Raw genomic sequence first — 6,237 nt, 5'->3', positions numbered from 1 at the left:
GATGATACTTGATCTCGCAGTCGTAATCGTTCAACAACTCGACCCATCGCCTTTGCCTCATATTCAACTCTTTCTGGTTGAATATATGCTGGAGGCTCTTGTGATCTGTGAAAATTGTACACTTCGTACCGTAAAGGTAGTGTCTCCAGATCTTCAAGGCAAAAACCACTGCGCCTAGCTCCAGATCATGAGTGGTATAGTTCTTTTCGTGCACTTTCAGTTGGCGTGATGCGTAGGCGATAACCTTTTGACGTTGCATCAACACACAACCCAATCCTTGACGCGATGCGTCGCAGTATACCACGAAATCGTCAGTACCTTCTGGTAGAGCTAAGATTGGCGCGTTGCAAAGCTTATCCTTCAATATCTGAAATGCTTCATCCTGTTTGATTCCCCAATCAAACTTCTTATCCTTCTGCGTGAGGAGCGTTAACGGTTGAGCGATCTTTGAAAAGTTCTCGATGAACCTTCGATAATAGCCAGCCAAACCCAAGAATTGCCGAATCTCGGTTGGCGTTTTTGGCGTTTCCCAGTCTTTGATTGCCTCGATCTTGGTGGGATCCACGTGGATTCCATCTCCATTCACCACGTGCCCAAGGAATTGCACTTCTCTTAGCCAAAACTCACACTTAGAGAACTTGGCGTACAACTGTTCCTTCTTCAGCAACTCTAGAATAGCTCTAAGATGTTGCTCGTGCTCAGCCTTCGTCTTTGAATAAATCAAGATGTCGTCGATGAATACAATCACAAACTTATCCAAGTACGGCTTACAAACTCGGTTCATCAAATCCATGAACACTGCAGGTGCGTTTGTCAAACCAAACGGCATAACGAGAAACTCGTAGTGTCCATATCGAGTTCTGAAGGCTGTCTTCGGGATACTCTCCTCCTGTATCCGTAACTGATGGTATCCAGATCGAAGATCGATTTTTGAATAGAAGCTTGAACCTTGAAGTTGGTCGAACAGATCATCGATTCTTGGCAGAGGATACCTATTCTTGATCGTCAGCTTGTTCAACTCTCTAAAGTCGATGCACATACGGAAACTACCTTCCTTCTTCTTGACAAACAAAACTGGAGCTCCCCAAGGCGAGAAGCTTGGTCGGATAAAACCCTTGTCTAACAACTCTTGAAGTTGTGTCGACAGTTCTTGCATCTCAGACGGAGCGAGTCTATAAGGTGCCTTAGCCACAGGCGCAGCGCCTGGAACTAAGTCGATGCGAAACTCCACTTGCCTTTGAGGTGGCAAGCCAGGCAAGTCTTCTGGAAAGACTTCTGGGTATTCCCTCACGACAGGGATGTCTTCGATCTTCGGCTCAGCAGCCTTCTTATCCACAATGTGTGCTAGAAAAGCAACACATCCTTTCCTCAAACACTTCCTTGCTTTCAGGCAGCTAATCATCCTTAACGGCGTCTCACGCTTCTCCCCATGAACAACAATGGTCTCACCATCATCGGTCGGGATACGAATAATCTTCTCGTGACAAACTATCTCCGCTTTATTACTCGATAACCAATCCATCCCTACTACCACGTCGAAGCTTCCCAACTGGACTGGTAATAGATCGAGAGCAAACTCATGCTCTCCCAGCTCGATTACACAACCTCGAATCACCTCGTTAGCTTCTACTAACTTCCCATTCGCTAATTCGATCGAGTAAGGAATATCTAACTTACTGGCGGCTAAACCAAGCATGTTCTTAAATTCTAACGATACGAAGCTATAATCGGCACCAGTATCAAACAAAACGGATGCATAGCGTTGGTTTACAGGGAACGTACCAGTGACAACGTTGGGATCCTGGCGCGCTTCCCTGGCTTCCATGTTAAATACTCTTCCGCGTGCCTGGTTTAATTCTGGGCAATTCCTCTTGAAATGCCCTTGATCTCCACAATTAAAACATCCGGGCCTCTGCCCGTTTCCACCATTGTTTCCAGCTTGATGGTTTCCCTGGTTCCGATTTATGGCGCCTGCTTGGTTAGCATTATTGGCACGGTTCCCATCACCTCCCTGGTTTCCTTGTGGGCGGTTCCCATTACCACCACGGTTATTCCTATTCCCATTTCCTCCCTGGCTTCCCCGGCCAGCACTAGCCCAACAAAATTCCTTTGTATGTCCAGTCTTCCCACATGATTCACAAACTCTCAGGCTGCAACGACCAGAGTGATGTTTTTGGCATGAGTTGCACTTGGGGTGTGCACCCATGTATCCCTTCCCTTTCTTTCTACCACCAGCTGAATCCTGAGCTGGCGCATTCGATTCTCCCTTCTTAACCACCATCCCGGTGCTTTGCTTGAAACTCGAAAACTTTCGCTTATTACCACCAGATGACTCCACATGAGTCTCTTTCTTCTTGGGCTCAACCCCATCAAACTTGTTCAACCGAATCGCCTCTTCGGTGAGAGCCACACTCAGATCAATGGCTTCTGTGATGGTTGCAGGTTTGGAAGAAGTCACCATGCTGATTATCTGAGGAGCCAATCCCCAGATGAAGCGTTCAATCCTCTTGAACTCGGGCGTAACCATGTAGGGTACCACGTGCGACAAATCGTGGAACCTCTGGACATACTCAGCTATCTTGGAACCTTCCATCTTTAGGTGCCAGAATTCGGTCTCTAACCTCTGGATTTCAGCACGAGAACAGTACTTCTTGCGCATAAGCTCTTTCAACTCTGTCCAGGTCAGTGCGTAAGCTGCGGCTTCGCCAAGGGTCTGAACCTGTAGATTCCACCAGGATAGGGCTCCATCCACAAATAGCCCTGAGATGTAGGTGACTTGCTGATCCAATGCGCACTTGCTCATGCGAAGTACGGACTCGGTCTTCTCTGCCCAGCGGACGAAAGCAACAGCACCACCTGTGCCGTCGAAGTTTATGGGCTTACAGTCCAAGAATTGTTTGTAGGTGCACCCATGAGGAGGATTTTGGTTGCCGTTAATGTTCGAGCTACTTCCGCTTGGTCCTCCTTGCGAGGCAACATATTGAGCAATGGCGTTAGCGATAACTTGCTGTAGTTCTTCATGAGTAGTGGGCATCGGTTGCGGTTGACGTCTTGGTGCCATCTTCTAAAGATGCGTACGTCGATTAGGCCATAATAAACATACGTATATAGTAATATTAATAGCATATAACATCTCATGTTATCAATATATCACACACAACATCCCATGTCCCAACATTCCACGTCACAAATATCATACACACAACATCCCATGTCCCAACATCCCATGTTGCAATATCATACATACAACATCCCATGTCACAAAACACAAATAAGCAATCAAGTGAATCAGATATGGTGAGAATACGGCGATTGTTATATATATCGAGACCATAGTGTGGTAAGGGTATCAGTACGTCACTGTATCATACAATCACAAATCAAATAGGGGCTACATCACCCCTGTCAAAAACAATATCACATCAGTGTCACATACATCCAGTACATCAACGAATATCAACAAAAATCAGTATCGTTAGATGGTCTCCAAAAGGCTGTGCAGTCACAATCGCGGTCGTCTCACCATCGTCTACCACTATGGTACCAATGAGCCCTATGCGGATGGGGGTGGAGGAGGGGGAAAGTGAGTGTAGAGCAAGCGGCGTAAATGAAGCCAATCCTCCTCCATCGCCTGCTGAGTGCGAATAACAGAAGCAATCTGCTGCTCCAAGGTCAAAAGTCGGGCAGCATAGTCAGGAGGTAATGATCGAAAAGGCTGAAAAGATGAGGATGTCTGACCAAGATATGGACCTAGTGATAACTGAGCTCTCTCGAGCTCCTGGAGTCGCTGTGTATGGGAATCATGCTGATGGACAAAGGACATCAAGACGTCCTCTATGGTATGTCCCATATGGAATGGATGATATGGATCAGTGGGTGGCATCGGTGAGGAAGATGACCAAAGCAGTGGCATGCTGGTGGGATCGAATGGTGCTACATGAACAGAAGATGGAACAGGTGTCATCTGAGGCATGAAGGGCATAGGCATCGGGATGTGCCCAAAGGGATGGGCTGAAGAGCCCTCTCCAGGCCCTGCTGGAGGTACAAACGGTGGGATCTGAAATGAGAAATCAGTATGATGTGCCTCAGTGTGGTGTGGTGGAAGCGGTGGAACATCCTCGTCAGCCGGTATCCAACCGTGCTGAGCCTCCTCATCAGGTGGATCCATATGCTCTGCAAATAGAGCGTGCTCAGGCTCAATGGGTACAGGATCAAAAGGAGCAATGACAGGATCAACATGAGGGTCAACAGGGACGTCAGCAATCAAAGGTGGGTCAACAAAAGGATCAACAGCATGATCAGCAACTAACAAAGGGACATCATCAACAGGAAGATCGCCAACAGGCGGGTCAGCCAAAACGGGCTCAACAGGAACGTCAGCATGTACCAAGTCATGCTCATGCACAGGATCGAAAGCAGCTGCCTGCTCTGGGGCTACGGCAGGCTCCGGGTCGTCAAAAGCCATGTCAAAATCAAACTCTGGATCAAAGGGATCGATAGGATCGACGGGATCAACAGGGTCCTCCATATGCTGGTCCATAGGAATATACTCAATATCGCGGTCAAGATCAAATCCTGGAGGAAAAACGGGATCGGAATCCTCAATATCGTCGTGCTCAAATACAAGGCTCGGAATGGGGGCGGCAGAAGATGCCTGATCAGGGTCCGAGTCATGAACAAAATGCTGAGTGCTCACCTCGTGAGACGGAGCAGATGCCACAGACTCAAAAGAGTCTGGGACTGGTGAGTGGACGGGCGAGTCTCCAGCTGGGGCATCAGCAATCATCAAGAGACCGCCAGCGGGTAAAGGGGCTGCATCAGGATCCTCGTCCTCAAAAGGCTCGTCCTCGTAGAGATCAATGTCGCCGTCAGCCTCGGCGTCTAGTAATAGCTCGTGTGCTGGGTAAGAAGCAAGAGGAATCGGAGCTGGAATCACAACAAGGGGAAGATACTCAGCAGGATCGCCATCAATAGGCTCATAGGCACCCTCGGGTAAAGCGAAGGGCAAGGAGTCATCAGCATGCTCATCAATGCCGTCGGGTAGAGCGAACGGCTGGAAGTCATCATCATCCGTGCTCGTGTAGTCTGAGGTATGCACCTCATGCTCCGATGACACAATATCATCCGACACTATGGGTAGAGGTCCAGTGGTATCTGAGTCTCCGGTGCCTGATGTATCCATGTGTCTGTAACACAATCACAAGTATGCACAAATAATCAGTAAATCAGGTAATCACATAAGCTACCAAATAATAATCACATAATCCACCTAGTCCCACTAGCCTCCCAGCCTCCCAGACTGTCCTTCCTAGTCCCACTAGCCAACTTTCCCAGCCTCCCAGACTGACTCCCTAGTCCCACTAGCAAATTCTCCCAGCCTCCCAGACTGACTCCCTAGTCCCACTAGCAAACCTTCCCAGCCTCCCAGACTGACTCCCTAGTCCCACTAGCAAATTCTCCCAGCCTCCCAGACTGACTCCCTAGTCCCACTAGCCAATTCTCCCAGCCTCCCAGACTGACTCCCTAGTCCCACTAGCCAACTACCTCGATCGAGCCTCGGCCTCCCAGACCGAGCCTAAAAATAATAAATAAAATATGCTCAACATTTGTTTATAAAAACGTTTTGGATCTGGACTTAAATGGTATGCAGTAAAAATGTTTTCGTGAGAGCCCTAGTGATCATAGTCTAGACTCGAGAAGGAATCCTAGTTCGCTATGATCAGAGCTCTGATACCAAGCTGTCACACCCTGGCTTTGCGGAAGCGTGGTTAATTTGGTGTGACTTCTTAATACCATAGCTTAATCATAACAAGCTATATGAATTAAAATTATGCAAGATCATCCATTAAAAGTAAAATAGTAAAACATTGTCTTAACGGGTTAACACCCAACAACCATAACTTGTCTAAACATTACAAATACAAACTTAACATAAACATGATTCAAGGACTGTGACTTGTCCAGGAAAGAGTCACAAGCCTCGAACCCTGGATGACCTCGGGCCTAATGCAGCGGAAAACAAGCCATACCGCGCCAGATCGTTAGTTTCCTGAAATACATGTAAGTTGAAAAATCAACAATAATGTTGAGCGAGTTCATGCGAAAGTGCGTAAACAAACCTTTATCTTTATCAAAAATCTGGTATGTAGCAAATAAGGAAAAAGAGATCACCAATGGTTTGCAAGGCCATTGATATGTGTGAAGTGCAAGTAGGGATGACTCAAACCTAGCGAATTT

The sequence above is a fragment of the Helianthus annuus genome, chromosome 2, assembly GCF_002127325.2.
Source record: "Helianthus annuus cultivar XRQ/B chromosome 2, HanXRQr2.0-SUNRISE, whole genome shotgun sequence".
NCBI lineage: Eukaryota > Viridiplantae > Streptophyta > Magnoliopsida > Asterales > Asteraceae > Helianthus > Helianthus annuus.
Note: the sequence above shows the minus strand (reverse complement) of the source record.